General features: G+C 35.7%; 1 pseudogene; it reads right to left on the bottom strand.

The window, feature by feature from the left end:
• Window positions 1-47: 47 nt before the first annotated feature.
• Window positions 48-22,417, bottom strand: LOC121807204 (annotated as a pseudogene).
• Between the last annotated feature and the right edge of the window lie 708 nt (window positions 22,418-23,125).

Genomic DNA, 23,125 nt, shown 5'->3' with positions numbered 1-23,125 from the left:
TACTTTGTTAAGTCAATAAAATAAAAAGGACGGATTAATTTATATAGTTATGACAATGGCAAAATTAGATTTTGAACAACCGAAAACATCACAAAAAATTAGACAATTCAAATTCAGTTTCCAACAAATTATTTATTTCATCTAATATCCAGATAAACATAAAAATATAGATCAATCATTTAACATGATCCAACTCCTAACCTTGAGCTCTCCTCTATTTGTTGGTAGTTCATCCAATATCTCAGCATCACACATTTCCATATCAACTTGCTCACTTACATGAAAATGCACCTCCACTTCCTGATCAAATAGTTCATCACAAGATCCAATTTTAGCATAACACACTTAAAACACACGCACACAAACCAATTTTAGGTGAAAAAACGCACTCTCAAGGACAAGCCGAGGGAGCATTGTGAAGTTCCCTCGTTTTCTTCATATTCAGCAACATCCAGCTCCCGAAGGTACTGAGACTGGATGATCTTCGGGAACAAGTGTTGCTGAATGGCAATGAGAAGGAAGAAGGGTAATGGGAATAGAACCCCGACCACCGGAATCCAAGTAACTCCAAAACACACAATCAAGAAGAGGAACTCGAAAAGAGTGAAGGCCGCAATGTGTCTAAATGGCACTGTCTCAACATAGGATGCATGAAATTGTTCAAGAACCCTATCCACAATATACATATGATCAGAAATATAGTTTTTCTAGCTAAAATCAAATATTGATACAAAATCAATAAATGTTATGGAAAAATTTTAGTTGGGGGTGCTGAAGCTCCCCCTTATATACAAGAGAAAACTTACATGTATCTACGACTGGGTGCAACGAAGAGAAAGACCATCCTCTCCCAAAATTGGATACCGAGAAGGCTATCGATGGCCATGTAGGCAAAGTAGCCCCATAAAACCGATGTTGGGATTCGCTTGATCAAGGGCATGTTGTTGGGAAATAAACACAGGAAATCACGAATATGAAAGAGAATGAAACAACGAATTGTTTACCTAGTTCGATACAATGTGTATCTACGTCTGGGGGTGTTGCCAAGCCAGTGATTTCACTATATAATTTCAGGATAATTTGACAATGAGGGAGCACCTCTATTTATAAGCAACTAGAGAGCCCTAATTCTAGTCAAACTAGGAAACATATTCCATAAGGAAATATCTTCTAAGGAATAAATCTATCACAAGGAAATATACTTCAAGGAAACAAATCCTAAACATGGTAGGAGATATTTTAGGCTCCATAATTAACAATCTCCCACTTGGAGACTAACAACTCCTAAACAACCATTTCCTCGTGATCTCATCCCTGCATCCGCTTAGCATTTCCTAACCTTCTCTTCAAGTTCCAAGGCCAATTGAAGTTATGTATAGCTTCAATTTCTCTAAGGTCACCACCTTAGTAAACATGTCTGCAGGATTCTCACTTCCAAGTATCTTCTCAAGTTGTAGGATTTTCATCTCTAATAGGTGTCGGATGTAATGATACTTCAACTCCACATGTTTTGTCCTAGAATGAAACCCAGGATTTTTCGCCAAGAAAATAGCACTCTGACTATCACTGTAGAGTATGCTACTCTTGTTCTCCTTTCCAAGTTCATCTAAGAAACTCTGCAACCACACCATCTCCTTGCTTGCTTCCGTCGCAACTACATATTCAGCCTCCGTAGTAGACAAAGCAACGGTCTTCTGCAACTTAGAATTCCATGAAATAGCAGTACCACCATAAGTAAATACATACCCGGTTGTGCTTTTTCTCCCATCAAGATCATTGGACGCCAAGTCTGCATCCACATAACTTGCCAGCTTGACATTCTTGCCATTGAAACATAAGACTCTTTCTGTAGTATCTAAGGATCCATTTGACTGCTTCCCAATGTTGCTTGCCCGGATCACCCATGAACCGGCTCACTACTCCCACTGCTTGTGCAATATCAGCCATCGTACACACCATTGCATACATAATACTGCCAATTGCTGAAGCATAAGGAGCTTTCTTCATTTCAGCACGTTCTTCTTTTGTACTTGGCGACTCCTTCTTCGATAGCTTGAAGTGACTGCCCAAAGGCACATTTACTGGCTTCGAATTATCCATGTTGAATCTTTCCAAAACCTTACCAATGTAAGCAGCTTACAAAAGATACAATTTTCTTGCCGCCTTGTCACGCTCGATTCTCATGCCCAAAATTTGATTAGCATCTCCAAGATCTTTCATGGAGAATCGTTCAGACAATTGCCGTTTCAACTTATCCATCTCCTTTTGATCACCTCCTGCAATCAACATATCATCAGCATATAATAACAGGATAAGATAGCTCTTGTCAAACCTCTTGTAGTAACAACAATGGTCAGCGTAGCATCTTTTATAGCCAATCTCCATCATGAATCCATCAAACATCTTGTACCATTGCTTTGGAGATTGTTTTAAACCATACAAGCTCTTCTTCAACTTGCACACAAGATTTTCCTTTTCTTTTACTATGAATCCTTCAGGTTGTGTCATGTACAACTCATCCTCCAAATCACCATGAAGAAATGTCGTTTTTACATCCATCTGATGTAATAGTAGTTTTTCTGCAACTACCATATTCAACACTAAACGAATAGTAGTTAGTTTCACAACAGGAGTGAACACATCGTATAATCAATACCATATCGTTGCTCAAATCCCTTGACAACCAGCTTAGCCTTGTACCGCTTGCTACCATCAGCTTCACCTTTGATTCGATAGACCCACTTGCAATGCAATGCCTTTTTCCCTTTTGGAAGTTCCACAAGCTCCCATGTGCCATTCAGGAGAAGAGAGGCAAACTCGTCATCCATGACAATTTTCCACCTTCGTTTATCAGGGCCTTCTCCTGCCTCTGCATAACACTCAGGCTCACCACCATCAGTAAGTAACAAATAGAAATTAGAGGGCGAGTACCTATCAGGTGCACGTCGCTCTCTAGTCTGTTTAGGTAGCGGAATAGTCGGTGGTAGAGTGCTTGGTTCTTCTTCAAGCACCTCTTCAATATTCTGATTCTCCTTGCTCCCACTCGAGTTTGAGATGTCTAGCTCGACCACTTGGGGCTCAGAACTGCTGGGAATCGACGCCTCCAATCTATCCTTGTACAATACATGTTCATTGAAAAAGACATCTCTACTGTGAATAACCTTACGGTTCTGCTCATCCCAGAGTCTATAACCGAACTCATCGCCTCCATAACTAATGAACGTACGCTTAATAGATTTTGCATCCAACTTACTTCTCTCAACAGAACTAACATGAGCATAAGCAACACAACCAAAGATCCGTAGGAAAAATAGATTTACCTCTTTTCTTGTCCAAACCTCATCGGGGTATCCGAAACTCCAACAGAACTGATGGACCTCTATTGATTAGGAATGCAGCTGTGTTGACTGCATCTGCCCAAAAATTCTTTGGCAATCCACTTTTCAACCTCATGCATCTTGCTCACTCATTCAACGTTCTGTTCATGCGCTCTGTGATTCCATTCTACTGTGGAGTTCCTTTCACAGTCTTCTCCATGCGGATTCCGTTCTCGGTGCAAAACTCCTAGAACTTTGCAAGTTCATATTCTCCTCCATTATCGGATCTTAGACACTTCACCTTTAGTCCGGTTTCAGTTTCAACAAGGGCTTTCCACTTCCTGAAAGCGTCAAATGCATCGGATTTACTCTTCAGAAAATAAACCTATAGCTTTCGAGTAGAGTCGTCGATGAAAGTCATATAATATTCAGAGCCTCCTAGGGACTTTACAGGTGTTGGTCCCCATAGATCAGTATGGACCAACTCCAACTTCTGTATCTTCAATTTTCTGCCTCCTGTTGAGAAATTCACCCTTTTTTTCTATTTCCCAAACACGCAATCCTCGCATAGGCCAACTTCAACAGTTTTCAGGCCGGGCAGTAAACCATTTGAGCACATTATCTTCATCTCTTTCTCGCTCATGTGGCCAAGACGACAGTGCCACAAATTTGCATTATTTGCTTCACTTGCAAGATCAATGCAATATTTGGAATTAGTTGTGGTATACAACGTACCCCCTTCTTACCTCGAGTTACTATCATAGCTCCCTTGGTAATCTTCCAATTGTTGCAGCCAATCGTCACCGTGTACCCTTCTGCATCAAGCTGCCCAATCGAAATCAAATTTCTCTGTAATCTAAGAATGTGTCTGACTCTATTCAGTTTTATCACAGATCCATTGGATGTCACTACCTTCACGTTTCCTTTTCCTATGATATCTAAGGGCTCATCATCAGCCAGATGTACCTTCCCAAAATCGCCAGAAACGTAGTCTTCCATTATCTCCACATTGCTACAGGAATGAAACGACGCTCCAGAATCCAATACCCACGATTCCATCGGACTACTCACACTCAGGACCAACGCCTCACCATCGTCATCAGACATGGTAGCGTTTGTTGTCTTCTTGTCTTTCTGATTCTTATTCTTATAATTCTTGGGTGCCTCACACTGATTTCTAAAATTCCCAAACTCATCGCAATTCCAGCATTTAACTTGATCCAAGTCCTTCTTGGATTGGCTCCTTCCTCTAGATTTTGATCTTCCACGATTTTGTTTTCCCTTCGATCTGTCTCTCTGTTATGTACTCAATACTAATCCAGAAGTAGAAGATCCTGATTCTCTCCGGTGAACTTCCTCACCAATCATCAGATCTCGTACTCTGTCAACTGTCAGGTTTTTCTCTGTAGCAGTAACAACTGTCACTGTGCCAACCCAACTCTCAGGCAGGGACAATAGGAAAATTAGGGCACAAATTTCATCAGCGAATTTTATATGAACCGAGTTCAGTTGCGAGGTAATCATGTTGAACTCGTTGAGATGATGTTGCACCATCTTTCCCTCTTGCATTCTAAAATTAAACAATCGTCTAATCAGATGTACCTTGTTTGCCGTTGATGGTTTCTGATACATGTCCTCCAAGATCTTCATCATCTCCTTCGTCGACTTTGCTACAGTTGTGTAATAAGCTATATCCTTGGACAACGATAGCCTAATCGCGCTCATCACTTTTCTGTCCAGCAGCTCCCACTCCTCATGTTTCATCTTTTCGGATTTGGTTTCTAAAGGTTTCCACAGATCTTTACCATGCAGGTAATCCTCAATCTGCATCTTCCAAAATCCGAAATCAGATCCGTCGAACTTCTCTACAGCAATCTTCCTGTCGAACCCCATCGTGATTTCTGCCTCTTAAACCTTAGGCTCTTGATACCAGTTGTTGGGAAATAAAAACAGACAATCACGAATATGAAAGAGAATGAAACAACGAATTGTTTACCCAGTTCGATACAATGTGTATCTACGTCTGGGGACGATGCCAAGCCAGGGATTTCACTATATAATTTCAGGATAATTTGACAATAAGGGAGCACCTCTATTTATAAACAACTAGAGAGCCATAATTCTAGTCAAACTAGGAAACGTATTCCAAAAGGAAATATCTTCTAAGGAATAAATCTATCACAAGGAAATATACTTCAAGGAAACAAATCCTAAACATGGTAGGAGATATTTTAGGCTCCATAATTAACACATCATACCAATGCTCCGACTATGAGAGATTAGAGCAAGTTGCTCAGGCGTTGCTCGTTCACATGAATAGACAAGTGCTCGTCAATAAGCTTTTTACTCATTGATATGCATTTTGATTCGTGCTCTTCTTCGATCTTCATCACTGCAGTCTTCAACTTCTCCAACTCCTTGACGACGTTGTTGGTCTGCAACAACATTCACGGTTGTCAGAACAAAATCACCAAAACTTTGTTCCGTATTCGAGGAAGAAACATACAACATGAGAGTTGTCGATTTCAACGAAAATAGCCTGCATCTCTCCATAGATCTCCGAGGTGTTTGCCTTGCGCTTAATGCCTTTTTTAGCGCACTCAACCATCTTCCTCCTAATGATCTGTTTCCGAAGAACAGCTAAGATCTTCGTATGCATAGAAGACTGTAGCAACACTCCATTCGAAGGAGGCAGTCCCATCAATCCGCACAGTAAAGTCTGCACGCGCATTAGTCAAACCAAACGGCATTGAAACAATCTACAAACACATAGGCCTTAAATACATACCATCAAACCAAGCAACAAGATATCATAATGATAAACAGATGGATTCTTGAGATTGAACTCTTTCTGCTGAGCAAGTTGTGAGGCGACACTGTGGTCGAAAAAATAGAGCCCGTCTATCATTACAGCCGGAAGCAACGCACCAAATATGTACAACATAGGAACCTTAGCCATGTCCTGTTCACAAAACTCCATTTCTGAACCATCACAGAAGCCTCAAAAATTTCCAACATGACAACTGTAACACCCCTTACCCGGTAGGTAAACCAACCGAATACGTGATGTCACGTTTCAGTATCGAAAACCCGTGCTGAAATTTTCCTTTTTCTTTTTAGCTTAAAAGCATAATAAAAATCTATTACATTTAAATACATAACATTTATCCAGCGGAAAGTTAAAGATTAAACTATTACACAACATGCCACGACTACTAAACTAAGTTGACCACCAGTGACCCGCCAAAGATGCAAAACTGCTCAACACCAATGACACAATATCAACTCTAACCTGCAGGGGGAAAAAAAAGGGGGAGTGAGCTCGAAAGCCCAGTAGCAATATCCAAACTACAGAATCCAACCCTCTCAGCTAAGACAATAGTAACTACATTATTTCCTTTTTAATCTTTTGCTGGTTTTCATTTTAATTTCACAAATTTCCAAAAATTACTTACAATCTCACTATATCAAACTTATCTGTATTTTCGTCATACAACTTTTTCATATATTCTTACTTATGTCTCTTCAGATATTTCACATATCATCATATATTATTTCTTCCGCGTGAGATTCGATCAACAATCATATCATATATCATATTTCACAAATCACATATCACATATCACAGATCCTTTATTCAGAAGTCGTCAGATATTATCTTATCTTATCTTATCATATATCACAGATCACAGATTACAGATTCTTATTCAAAAGTCGTCAGATATTATTTCATCTTATCTTATTATATATCACAGATCACAGATTACAGATTCTCATTAAGAAGTCATCAGATATTCATATGAAATGTCAAGTGTTCCACATGATATCCACACATCAACACAGACATATCACAGACGTCATCACGCGTATTAACATACCCGTACCAGTAGTCAAATCTTCGTCCACGACTTCAAATTTCCAAACTATGTCATCAGAAAGGTATAATAATACAAAACTTCACATATGTCATAAATTATGTCTACAAGTCTCAGATTTTTAATATTTATATCAAAACTCTCAACAGAACCATGTAACAGAATTCGTCTTCACGTATAAGATATTATCATATCAAACTACAACAGATGTTTCACATAATCTCACATTATAACTCGTATATTATCATACATGTATTGTCACATATATCATCACGAATATTTTGATCAACACTAACACATAATTTCACACATGGCCCCTTAATGTGCTTAGTGACAGACTAGGGTACGCGGATCAGATCAGAATCAGAATCAGAATCAGAATCAAACACAGAAGCGGATTTTGTCCTTGAGAGGACTCCGCACAGACCACCCATTTAGGGTGCAGACAGATGATCAGACCACCCATTTGGGGTGCAGACAGATAATCCCGGGAACAAACCACCCGTAGGGTGTATATCAGACAGATCAGATAGCAGACGATCCTCGCTTCGGTTATCCAGAAGACGAGTGATCACATATAATGCAGCGCTGCTGTCCTATGGCATGCCAATTGTACCCACAGAACACACTCAAGCACGGGGCGTAAACACAATTAAATCTACTCATTTTCATCTCAATACATATTCTCAACTATTTCTAATATAACACATCAACAACTTATTTTCACACCATATCATATCGAATTTATAGATTAAATTTCGACATTCTCAAAACTATCCCAGATTCCCAACAACACAGACAGATCATACCTCATCACATATAGATAGATAGATAGATCAAGCATCACCATATTAAACCATATTTGTATACATCTCATCAACATATATCATTTATCATATCTCCTTAATGCTCATTTCCACATTATCTACCGTCACAACCATATTCTTCATTTCCACATTATCTACAGTCACAATCATATTTTCATGTTTTACTTCATAAGTCTTTTATCACATAATTACTCATAATCTACTAAGATAATAAAACATCAACACAGACAGACAAATCAGACCTCATCACATTTAATCACATTTATTTCCGTCACCTCAACGTATACTCTTTTCACATATTTCATTATCAAATCAATCAACAATCCACATATTAAATTATAAACATATTTAAGCACATTATTTAATAACATCTCACATATAATCACATTATAGCACACATCATCTCAACCAAAAGAATCGAAAACCATAGAGGGGATACGCTACCTCGCAGGCTTATGAACATAAGCCTATTTCACCTTGACACTTCTCTACCCTCTAAATCCACTTCTTTGTGATCAAAACGCACTATATGCTCATTCGCTTTATGCATAGTATGAATAGCGTACCAATTAATAACTCATATTTACCCATGATCATGTTTTCATCATTAAATCATCAAAATAAATTCATTTGCTATATTAACTTAATATCCTCTTATTCTTTAACTTTCTAATATACAACTGCACTGGACTGATTTGTCATAATAATTCTATATTCATTCGGAAGGATTTAGAGGCTTGACCTAATATTTTTAAATACCCAAAGAAGTATAGTTTATAATCCAACAAGATTCATTCAAAAATTCTTAATGGTTTGAGAGATATTCTCCTTTTACCAGGGACTAACAAAATCGAACAGTTTCTGGCAATCTTTTCTACACAATTTTTATAAATAGTATTTATACTCTTTAATTAGTCACAAAATCCAGAGAACAACAAGACACCCTATAGTTAATTTAGAAATCATGAAATCAAGTTTTCATCGACTTTAAATGCCCTGAATAATTCGGATAAAACATACTAAAATATGGCAATTTACCACAATTTTGACAGTTTCCGGCGGTATTGTCTTAACAATTTATACATACAGTAAATGAACTTCTAAATTCTCCATAAAATTCAGGGGGACTCAAGACTAAATATAGTTATTTTTAAAATTGTTAAACCAAAGTTTTCACATTTCTTAACATGCTTAATAGTTCAAACTAGGAGGCGGCAGATTAGAGAGTTTGATTCTTCTCTAGCTTTTATCTCAAACCCAACCATCCCACATCAAATATCATCAATTCAGCTCTTCCCCTGTTCAATATTCATCCAAATTCACATCCATGTAATCAAACTTCTAATTCGAATATCAAACAACGACAAATGAAGGCCTATGATCGCGTAAACGTCAATATATCGAAATTTAATCGGTTAGTTTTTCCTACCCCCGAGTGAATGAAATTTCAGCCCTTCAACATCAACATATACTCAAGTTCAAGGTATAAAAATAGGATAGGAAGAAAGGGCTACCTTGATTTGTTGGCGGATACAAGATTACCCGATCGATTTACCGATTAAATGACAAATAATTGGAAATGAAAAAGCTTAAGCTTCTGGTCTTCAATGGAGAGGGGAAGGACGTGTATATGGCTGGAATGGGGTTTTGGAGTTGATGATAAACATAATTTCCTTCTAGAGGATTCTATTTATTATTAAATTATTTAGTTAGTTTTTAAATAAATTAATTATCTTGTAACATTTTGTTGCCCTATCATATGATATCACATTTAGGAACTCTTTATATCATCATTTAGCATTTAAATTCTAGTTTAAGGTAAAATTATTCCCGTCTATATCTTCAAATGTTTCGCCGATCGTTTTCGCTAAAAACTGAAATAATCGGCGATAAAAATTTTAATTACCTTCAAACTTCCCAAATCAACTCCTCATATTATTTACATACATTTTAGGTCATTTTCCATAATTTATAAAATTATTAGCCTGAAATTTTGATTTACGATTTTACGTGGGCAACGAAAATCGTCGATAATCGGTTGAACGACTTCTCGTCTAAATTTTCTAACAAAGGGTCCGACTTAACTACTAATTCACTTCACATATCTAGACATTTTGATAAGCCCTACAATCCAGGATACTACACAAATCCTAAGAATTTCCCAATTTAGTCATCGAACAGCCTTAATCGACGACTTTTCTCAAGAACGTACCAAAACTCCCTAAAACTCAATTCTTTGCTCACATATCTTTTCTAACACTTATTTAAGACTTATATTTCATTATTCCATGATTGATTGAATATCAAAATTTATTTTGTTATTTATTTTGAATTAATCCCCAAAATCCTAATTTCGGCGATTTACATCACCAAAAATTCACTTTTCCGTCTAAGGTGGATTTTGGGGCATTACAACTCATCCCCCCTAAAAAGAATTTCGTCCTCGAAATTCCATCGAATTTTCTTACTCCTGAAGCGTCATGGTTTCTCTTATGTCATTTCATGGCATTACGTCATTTCCTATTCGTAGCGTATCCTCATTTTCCGCATCAAGCCACAAAATCATACTTAAAATCACATAATCCACCTTTCACATATAATGACACATAAGTTCATATTTCACCCTAATATATCATATTAAGATTATTAGTTCCATCATGTCACAGATTCTATAATATACATAAGCATAATTATCAAATTATATCGCATACTTCTTTACATTTTATTATCTGACAGATTTCAGCATAAGTTCCAATGTGAAATTCATAGCTCATATTCCAACAATCATTCATCAAATAGCATATAAAATCACATAATCAACATTTTCACATTCAGATTCCCCATTCGCATTCACATGACAATGCTACCATTTTTATTACTCATTTATCTCGTACACCATTCTAGTTCATTTTTAACTTACTCATGTTGTCCTCTTATATCATATCAATTTACATACCCTTTATCATACTACATACTTCCACCTTGATTCACCACATATTGCATATTGTTTCTATTATAGTCATCATCTCTTGTTATTATAATTCCGTAGTTGATTTATTCAATTAGTTTCTAACAAAATGGGCAGCATCCCCCCTAAAATGGAGCATGCCCAAAAACCAACAGGATTCAAATTCAAACACAAAACATCCAGACAAATTAATCATCCACAACAAAGTTCAAATATCTCCCAAATAATCAACAACAGTTCACATTATCACCAAATACCATATTTATTGTCATTTCTCAGCACACATCAATTATTAACACAATTTGCATAAATGTCAAATACCACACTCATTTTCAAATTCCATTTCATATCTAAATCTTCATTTAAATTTCCATATTCACTTAGCTCGTCTTCGAGCGCACACATAGTTCTTACGGAGTTCACATTCTAATCAGATCACCTTTTGTATCACATATCTTATATCACATCACATCATATTTCCTATTGCCCAATTTTGAGTACACATATAATACATACAAAATTCATACTTCCATTCACATCATATAGCCCGATCTTGAGCGCTCATACAACCCATTCAAGGGCACACAGATTCAGATCATATCATTTTCCCTATAACCAACATCTTATTTCGACATATTATCGAATACTATAATTGAAGCTAATCTCAATTCTTACATTAGAACACACTTTTCAACAGACACATCCTCCCTGCACTTTTTTTTTGAAGTCTTTTACACACACTGACGCTACCGATATTCGAGCTATATAGGGTGGCCAGTCCCATATAACATCTTTCTCGGTCACACGGGAAACTATGTCCCGTACTTTGTTAACTTCTTTCCACTTTAGACCTAGGCAGCTGCATCGAGTCACTGGTACTAACAAACATTTACTCCTATGTGGCATGTTTCTACACATTTTATTGACTCACTTTTATCCAGAACCGCCTAAACCTAGGCTCTGATACCAAAACTTGTAACACCCCTTACCCGGTAGGTAAACCAACCGAATACGTGATGTCACGTTTCAGTATCGAAAACCCGTGCTGAAATTTTCCTTTTTCTTTTTAGCTTAAAAGCATAATAAAAATCTATTACATTTAAATACATAACATTTATCCAGCGGAAAGTTAAAGATTAAACTATTACACAACATGCCACGACTACTAAACTAAGTTGACCACCAGTGACCCGCCAAAGATGCAAAACTGCTCAACACCAATGACACAATATCAACTCTAACCTGCAGGGGGAAAAAAAGGGGGAGTGAGCTCGAAAGCCCAGTAGCAATATCCAAACTACAGAATCCAACCCTCTCAGCTAAGACAATAGTAACTACATTATTTCCTTTTTAATCTTTTGCTGGTTTTCATTTTAATTTCACAAATTTCCAAAAATTACTTACAATCTCACTATATCAAACTTATCTGTATTTTCGTCATACAACTTTTTCATATATTCTTACTTATGTCTCTTCAGATATTTCACATATCATCATATATTATTTCTTCCGCGTGAGATTCGATCAACAATCATATCATATATCATATTTCACAAATCACATATCACATATCACAGATCCTTTATTCAGAAGTCGTCAGATATTATCTTATCTTATCTTATCATATATCACAGATCAAAGATTACAGATTCTTATTCAAAAGTCGTCAGATATTATTTCATCTTATCTTATTATATATCACAGATCACAGATTACAGATTCTCATTAAGAAGTCATCAGATATTCATATGAAATGTCAAGTGTTCCACATGATATCCACACATCAACACAGACATATCACAGACGTCATCACACGTATTAACATACCCGTACCAGTAGTCAAATCTTCGTCCACGACTTCAAATTTCCAAACTATGTCATCAGAAAGGTATAATAATACAAAACTTCACATATGTCATAAATTATGTCTACAAGTCTCAGATTTTTAATATTTATATCAAAACTCTCAACAGAACCATGTAACAGAATTCGTCTTCACGTATAAGATATTATCATATCAAACTACAACAGATGTTTCACATAATCTCACATTATAACTCGTATATTATCATACATGTATTGTCACATATATCATCACGAATATTTTGATCAACACTAACACATAATTTCACACATGGCCCCTTAATGTGCTTAGTGACAGACTAGGGTACGCGGATCAGATCAGAATCAGAATCATAATCAGAATCAAACACAGAAGCGGATTTTGTCCTTGAGAGGACTCCGCACAGACCACCCATTTAGGGTGCAGACAGATGATCAGACCACCCATTTGGGGTGCAGACAGATAATCCCGGGAACAAACCACCCGTAGGGTGTATATCAGACAGATCAGATAGCAGACGATCCTCGCTTCGGTTATCCAGAAGACGAGTGATCACATATAATGCAGCGCTGCTGTCCTATGGCATGCCAATTGTACCCACAGAACACACTCAAGCACGGGGCGTAAACACAATTAAATCTACTCATTTTCATCTCAATACATATTCTCAACTATTTCTAATATAACACATCAACAACTTATTTTCACACCATATCATATCGAATTTATAGATTAAATTTCGACATTCTCAAAACTATCCCAGATTCCCAACAACACAGACAGATCATACCTCATCACATATAGATAGATAGATAGATCAAGCATCACCATATTAAACCATATTTGTATACATCTCATCAACATATATCATTTATCATATCTCCTTAATGCTCATTTCCACATTATCTACCGTCACAACCATATTCTTCATTTCCACATTATCTACAGTCACAATCATATTTTCATGTTTTACTTCATAAGTCTTTTATCACATAATTACTCATAATCTACTAAGATAATAAAACATCAACACAGACAGACAAATCAGACCTCATCACATTTAATCACATTTATTTCCGTCACCTCAACGTATACTCTTTTCACATATTTCATTATCAAATCAATCAACAATCCACATATTAAATTATAAACATATTTAAGCACATTATTTAATAACATCTCACATATAATCACATTATAGCACACATCATCTCAACCAAAAGAATCGAAAACCATAGAGGGGATACGCTACCTCGCAGGCTTATGAACATAAGCCTATTTCACCTTGACACTTCTCTACCCTCTAAATCCACTTCTTTGTGATCAAAACGCACTATATGCTCATTCGCTTTATGCATAGTATGAATAGCGTACCAATTAATAACTCATATTTACCCATGATCATGTTTTCATCATTAAATCATCAAAATAAATTCATTTGCTATATTAACTTAATATCCTCTTATTCTTTAACTTTCTAATATACAACTGCACTGGACTGATTTGTCATAATAATTCTATATTCATTCGGAAGGATTTAGAGGCTTGACCTAATATTTTTAAATACCCAAAGAAGTATAGTTTATAATCCAACAAGATTCATTCAAAAATTCTTAATGGTTTGAGAGATATTCTCCTTTTACCAGGGACTAACAAAATCGAACAGTTTCTGGCAATCTTTTCTACACAATTTTTATAAATAGTATTTATACTCTTTAATTAGTCACAAAATCCAGAGAACAACAAGACACCCTATAGTTAATTTAGAAATCATGAAATCAAGTTTTCATCGACTTTAAATGCCCTGAATAATTCGGATAAAACATACTAAAATATGGCAATTTACCACAATTTTGACAGTTTCCGGCGGTATTGTCTTAACAATTTATACATACAGTAAATGAACTTCTAAATTCTCCATAAAATTCAGGGGGACTCAAGACTAAATATAGTTATTTTTAAAATTGTTAAACCAAAGTTTTCACATTTCTTAACATGCTTAATAGTTCAAACTAGGAGGCGGCAGATTAGAGAGTTTGATTCTTCTCTAGCTTTTATCTCAAACCCAACCATCCCACATCAAATATCATCAATTCAGCTCTTCCCCTGTTCAATATTCATCCAAATTCACATCCATGTAATCAAACTTCTAATTCGAATATCAAACAACGACAAATGAAGGCCTATGATCGCGTAAACGTCAATATATCGAAATTTAATCGGTTAGTTTTTCCTACCCCCGAGTGAATGAAATTTCAGCCCTTCAACATCAACATATACTCAAGTTCAAGGTATAAAAATAGGATAGGAAGAAAGGGCTACCTTGATTTGTTGGCGGATACAAGATTACCCGATCGATTTACCGATTAAATGACAAATAATTGGAAATGAAAAAGCTTAAGCTTCTGGTCTTCAATGGAGAGGGGAAGGACGTGTATATGGCTGGAATGGGGTTTTGGAGTTGATGATAAACATAATTTCCTTCTAGAGGATTCTATTTATTATTAAATTATTTAGTTAGTTTTTAAATAAATTAATTATCTTGTAACATTTTGTTGCCCTATCATATGATATCACATTTAGGAACTCTTTATATCATCATTTAGCATTTAAATTCTAGTTTAAGGTAAAATTATTCCCGTCTATATCTTCAAATGTTTCGCCGATCGTTTTCGCTAAAAACTGAAATAATCGGCGATAAAAATTTTAATTACCTTCAAACTTCCCAAATCAACTCCTCATATTATTTACATACATTTTAGGTCATTTTCCATAATTTATAAAATTATTAGCCTGAAATTTTGATTTACGATTTTACGTGGGCAACGAAAATCGTCGATAATCGGTTGAACGACTTCTCGTCTAAATTTTCTAACAAAGGGTCCGACTTAACAACTAATTCACTTCACATATCTAGACATTTTGATAAGCCCTACAATCCAGGATACTACACAAATCCTAAGAATTTCCCAATTTAGTCATCGAACAGCCTTAATCGACGACTTTTCTCAAGAACGTACCAAAACTCCCTAAAACTCAATTCTTTGCTCACATATCTTTTCTAACACTTATTTAAGACTTATATTTCATTATTCCATGATTGATTGAATATCAAAATTTATTTTGTTATTTATTTTGAATTAATCCCCAAAATCCTAATTTCGGCGATTTACATCACCAAAAATTCACTTTTCCGTCTAAGGTGGATTTTGGGGCATTACAACTCATCCCCCCTAAAAAGAATTTCGTCCTCGAAATTCCATCGAATTTTCTTACTCCTGAAGCGTCATGGTTTCTCTTATGTCATTTCATGGCATTACGTCATTTCCTATTCGTAGCGTATCCTCATTTTCCGCATCAAGCCACAAAATCATACTTAAAATCACATAATCCACCTTTCACATATAATGACACATAAGTTCATATTTCACCCTAATATATCATATTAAGATTATTAGTTCCATCATGTCACAGATTCTATAATATACATAAGCATAATTATCAAATTATATCGCATACTTCTTTACATTTTATTATCTGACAGATTTCAGCATAAGTTCCAATGTGAAATTCATAGCTCATATTCCAACAATCATTCATCAAATAGCATATAAAATCACATAATCAACATTTTCACATTCAGATTCCCCATTCGCATTCACATGACAATGCTACCATTTTTATTACTCATTTATCTCGTACACCATTCTAGTTCATTTTTAACTTACTCATGTTGTCCTCTTATATCATATCAATTTACATACCCTTTATCATACTACATACTTCCACCTTGATTCACCACATATTGCATATTGTTTCTATTATAGTCATCATCTCTTGTTATTATAATTCCGTAGTTGATTTATTCAATTAGTTTCTAACAAAATGGGCAGCATCCCCCCTAAAATGGAGCATGCCCAAAAACCAACAGGATTCAAATTCAAACACAAAACATCCAGACAAATTAATCATCCACAACAAAGTTCAAATATCTCCCAAATAATCAACAACAGTTCACATTATCACCAAATACCATATTTATTGTCATTTCTCAGCACACATCAATTATTAACACAATTTGCATAAATGTCAAATACCACACTCATTTTCAAATTCCATTTCATATCTAAATCTTCATTTAAATTTCCATATTCACTTAGCTCGTCTTCGAGCGCACACATAGTTCTTACGGAGTTCACATTCTAATCAGATCACCTTTTGTATCACATATCTTATATCACATCACATCATATTTCCTATTGCCCAATTTTGAGTACACATATAATACATACAAAATTCATACTTCCATTCACATCATATAGCCCGATCTTGAGCGCTCATACAACCCATTCAAGGGCACACAGATTCAGATCATATCATTTTCCCTATAACCAACATCTTATTTCGACATATTATCGAATACTATAATTGAAGCTAATCTCAATTCTTACATTAGAACACACTTTTCAACAGACACATCCTCCCTGCACTTTTTTTTTGAAGTCTTTTACACACACTGACGCTACCGATATTCGAGCTATATAGGGTGGCCAGTCCCATATAACATCTTTCTCGGTCACACGGGAAACTATGTCCCGTACTTTGTTAACTTCTTTCCACTTTAGACCTAGGCAGCTGCATCGAGTCACTGGTACTAACAAACATTTACTCCTATGTGGCATGTTTCTACACATTTTATTGACTCACTTTTATCCAGAACCGCCTAAACCTAGGCTCTGATACCAAAACTTGTAACACCCCTTACCCGGTAGGTAAACCAACCGAATACGTGATGTCACGTTTCAGTATCGAAAACCCGTGCTGAAATTTTCCTTTTTCTTTTTAGCTTAAAAGCATAATAAAAATCTATTACATTTAAATACATAACATTTATCCAGCGGAAAGTTAAAGATTAAACTATTACACAACATGCCACGACTACTAAACTAAGTTGACCACCAGTGACCCGCCAAAGATGCAAAACTGCTCAACACCAATGACACAATATCAACTCTAACCTGCAGGGGGAAAAAAAGGGGGAGTGAGCTCGAAAGCCCAGTAGCAATATCCAAACTACAGAATCCAACCCTCTCAGCTAAGACAATAGTAACTACATTATTTCCTTTTTAATCTTTTGCTGGTTTTCATTTTAATTTCACAAATTTCCAAAAATTACTTACAATCTCACTATATCAAACTTATCTGTATTTTCGTCATACAACTTTTTCATATATTCTTACTTATGTCTCTTCAGATATTTCACATATCATCATATATTATTTCTTCCGCGTGAGATTCGATCAACAATCATATCATATATCATATTTCACAAATCACATATCACATATCACAGATCCTTTATTCAGAAGTCGTCAGATATTATCTTATCTTATCTTATCATATATCACAGATCAAAGATTACAGATTCTTATTCAAAAGTCGTCAGATATTATTTCATCTTATCTTATTATATATCACAGATCACAGATTACAGATTCTCATTAAGAAGTCATCAGATATTCATATGAAATGTCAAGTGTTCCACATGATATCCACACATCAACACAGACATATCACAGACGTCATCACACGTATTAACATACCCGTACCAGTAGTCAAATCTTCGTCCACGACTTCAAATTTCCAAACTATGTCATCAGAAAGGTATAATAATACAAAACTTCACATATGTCATAAATTATGTCTACAAGTCTCAGATTTTTAATATTTATATCAAAACTCTCAACAGAACCATGTAACAGAATTCGTCTTCACGTATAAGATATTATCATATCAAACTACAACAGATGTTTCACATAATCTCACATTATAACTCGTATATTATCATACATGTATTGTCACATATATCATCACGAATATTTTGATCAACACTAACACATAATTTCACACATGGCCCCTTAATGTGCTTAGTGACAGACTAGGGTACGCGGATCAGATCAGAATCAGAATCATAATCAGAATCAAACACAGAAGCGGATTTTGTCCTTGAGAGGACTCCGCACAGACCACCCATTTAGGGTGCAGACAGATGATCAGACCACCCATTTGGGGTGCAGACAGATAATCCCGGGAACAAACCACCCGTAGGGTGTATATCAGACAGATCAGATAGCAGACGATCCTCGCTTCGGTTATCCAGAAGACGAGTGATCACATATAATGCAGCGCTGCTGTCCTATGGCATGCCAATTGTACCCACAGAACACACTCAAGCACGGGGCGTAAACACAATTAAATCTACTCATTTTCATCTCAATACATATTCTCAACTATTTCTAATATAACACATCAACAACTTATTTTCACACCATATCATATCGAATTTATAGATTAAATTTCGACATTCTCAAAACTATCCCAGATTCCCAACAACACAGACAGATCATACCTCATCACATATAGATAGATAGATAGATCAAGCATCACCATATTAAACCATATTTGTATACATCTCATCAACATATATCATTTATCATATCTCCTTAATGCTCATTTCCACATTATCTACCGTCACAACCATATTCTTCATTTCCACATTATCTACAGTCACAATCATATTTTCATGTTTTACTTCATAAGTCTTTTATCACATAATTACTCATAATCTACTAAGATAATAAAACATCAACACAGACAGACAAATCAGACCTCATCACATTTAATCACATTTATTTCCGTCACCTCAACGTATACTCTTTTCACATATTTCATTATCAAATCAATCAACAATCCACATATTAAATTATAAACATATTTAAGCACATTATTTAATAACATCTCACATATAATCACATTATAGCACACATCATCTCAACCAAAAGAATCGAAAACCATAGAGGGGATACGCTACCTCGCAGGCTTATGAACATAAGCCTATTTCACCTTGACACTTCTCTACCCTCTAAATCCACTTCTTTGTGATCAAAACGCACTATATGCTCATTCGCTTTATGCATAGTATGAATAGCGTACCAATTAATAACTCATATTTACCCATGATCATGTTTTCATCATTAAATCATCAAAATAAATTCATTTGCTATATTAACTTAATATCCTCTTATTCTTTAACTTTCTAATATACAACTGCACTGGACTGATTTGTCATAATAATTCTATATTCATTCGGAAGGATTTAGAGGCTTGACCTAATATTTTTAAATACCCAAAGAAGTATAGTTTATAATCCAACAAGATTCATTCAAAAATTCTTAATGGTTTGAGAGATATTCTCCTTTTACCAGGGACTAACAAAATCGAACAGTTTCTGGCAATCTTTTCTACACAATTTTTATAAATAGTATTTATACTCTTTAATTAGTCACAAAATCCAGAGAACAACAAGACACCCTATAGTTAATTTAGAAATCATGAAATCAAGTTTTCATCGACTTTAAATGCCCTGAATAATTCGGATAAAACATACTAAAATATGGCAATTTACCACAATTTTGACAGTTTCCAGCGGTATTGTCTTAACAATTTATACATACAGTAAATGAACTTCTAAATTCTCCATAAAATTCAGGGGGACTCAAGACTAAATATAGTTATTTTTAAAATTGTTAAACCAAAGTTTTCACATTTCTTAACATGCTTAATAGTTCAAACTAGGAGGCGGCAGATTAGAGAGTTTGATTCTTCTCTAGCTTTTATCTCAAACCCAACCATCCCACATCAAATATCATCAATTAAGCTCTTCCCCTGTTCAATATTCATCCAAATTCACATCCATGTAATCAAACTTCTAATTCGAATATCAAACAACGACAAATGAAGGCCTATGATCGCGTAAACGTCAATATATCGAAATTTAATCGGTTAGTTTTTCCTACCCCCGAGTGAATGAAATTTCAGCCCTTCAACATCAACATATACTCAAGTTCAAGGTATAAAAATAGGATAGGAAGAAAGGGCTACCTTGATTTGTTGGCGGATACAAGATTACCCGATCGATTTACCGATTAAATGACAAATAATTGGAAATGAAAAAGCTTAAGCTTCTGGTCTTCAATGGAGAGGGGAAGGACGTGTATATGGCTGGAATGGGGTTTTGGAGTTGATGATAAACATAATTTCCTTCTAGAGGATTCTATTTATTATTAAATTATTTAGTTAGTTTTTAAATAAATTAATTATCTTGTAACATTTTGTTGCCCTATCATATGATATCACATTTAGGAACTCTTTATATCATCATTTAGCATTTAAATTCTAGTTTAAGGTAAAATTATTCCCGTCTATATCTTCAAATGTTTCGCCGATCGTTTTCGCTAAAAACTGAAATAATCGGCGATAAAAATTTTAATTACCTTCAAACTTCCCAAATCAACTCCTCATATTATTTACATACATTTTAGGTCATTTTCCATAATTTATAAAATTATTAGCCTGAAATTTTGATTTACGATTTTACGTGGGCAACGAAAATCGTCGATAATCGGTTGAACGACTTCTCGTCTAAATTTTCTAACAAAGGGTCCGACTTAACTACTAATTCACTTCACATATCTAGACATTTTGATAAGCCCTACAATCCAGGATACTACACAAATCCTAAGAATTTCCCAATTTAGTCATCGAACAGCCTTAATCGACGACTTTTCTCAAGAACGTACCAAAACTCCCTAAAACTCAATTCTTTGCTCACATATCTTTTCTAACACTTATTTAAGACTTATATTTCATTATTCCATGATTGATTGAATATCAAAATTTATTTTGTTATTTATTTTGAATTAATCCCCAAAATCCTAATTTCGGCGATTTACATCACCAAAAATTCACTTTTCCGTCTAAGGTGGATTTTGGGGCATTACAACAACAAAAATGTAGATACCTTCATCATTGTCCAGTGGTAAAGAGAGGGTGAGTCCATTAAAAGAGGGCTACATAATCTCCGAGGAACTCCATACGAGACGCGATTAGGTATGGCGAATGACGCTGCAATCCAGAGTAAGACCATCAACGGCACGCCATAGTCTGTAACAAAGCTTCTGAATCTGCCAGTCCCAAACCACCATGATCGTGCTCGTCTGCTCTTTAAAGCAGAGTATAGGAGGCTGAATGAGAAGATGACACCGAGTAATCCATTTGTGTAGAGCTATTCAAACTTATACTTTTCCAGATTAGGATCCTCATCTTTTGGAATCTTGAACTCACTCACCATTCCCTATTATTAGAATCAGGAAAATAAGACTATACTTATAACTTAAAATGTAAAAGTTGGTCATTTTGAATAGTAATAAATACCTTGATAGCTTCTTGGATGAAAAGGACAGTGATCAGCATGCCGAATGTTTCCCCTGCGATTCGGGTGAATTTGTGTATGATTGAAGCAACATTGAAGATTGTAAGAAGACATAAGAAGATAGATGTTCAAACACAAACCCTGTCCAAGAACACAACATCAACAAGAATGTGTTCGAAAAAGATACTAAAAAGTGATGCTATTATGGTAGTAGGTACCATCCAGCCCAAGGCAAGAAGAGCTTCTGCCCCAAATCTTGTCTCCATTTGGCAAATTTGTAGAGATAAGAATACATAATCATAGTTGGCTCAGCAACTCCTAGTATCAGCAATGGCTATTCGCCTATGATCGAGTGTATGACGCCACAGATAGTGTTGGGTTGCGTTGCCGCTGATCTCACACACGTAATCGAGAAAATAAAGCACGCAAACGATATAACGTGGTTCGGTGATAAACCACCTACGTCCACGGAGAAGATGACCGGAATCTTATTGATGAACTCTTTACAATTACAACGAACTCACACTCACACTCTACCGTTCACAACCGCTCGCTATCTTGAGAATTAATCTCTCTAGGTGTGTGTGTATATGGTGTAATTCTGCTACTTCACTACTGAGCTCTATCGAGCTATTTATACAAGATGCAATCAAGAAATAAAATCCAACTAACTCTATTTCCCAAAGTTAGTTATAACCGCTACTCGGCTCAAAACCGAACTCTTCCTTCTCGGCTAGTTCCAGCTCAAAGCCGAGCTTCCTTCTTCTGCTTTCTTCTTCTCGGCTAGTTCCAGGCTAGTTCCAGCTCGGTAAGCCGAGCTTACCGAACTCCTTTCACCGAACTCCTTTCTAGCCGAACTCCTTTCTAGCCGAACTCCTTTCTAGCCGAACTCCTTTCTAGCCGAGCTAGCTCAAAACCGAGCTTCATTTCTTGATCTCTTCTTTGAGCTGCAGCTCGGCTCCAACACTCGATCAAATCAGTAGTTTGCACGGACACACTTTCACAAATCTCCACCTTGTCCTTG

This window comes from Salvia splendens, chromosome 6 (assembly GCF_004379255.2).
Source record: "Salvia splendens isolate huo1 chromosome 6, SspV2, whole genome shotgun sequence".
NCBI classification, from domain to species: Eukaryota; Viridiplantae; Streptophyta; class Magnoliopsida; order Lamiales; family Lamiaceae; genus Salvia; species Salvia splendens.
The sequence above is the reverse complement of the archived record's forward strand: the minus strand, read 5'-3'. Positions and strand labels throughout refer to the sequence as shown.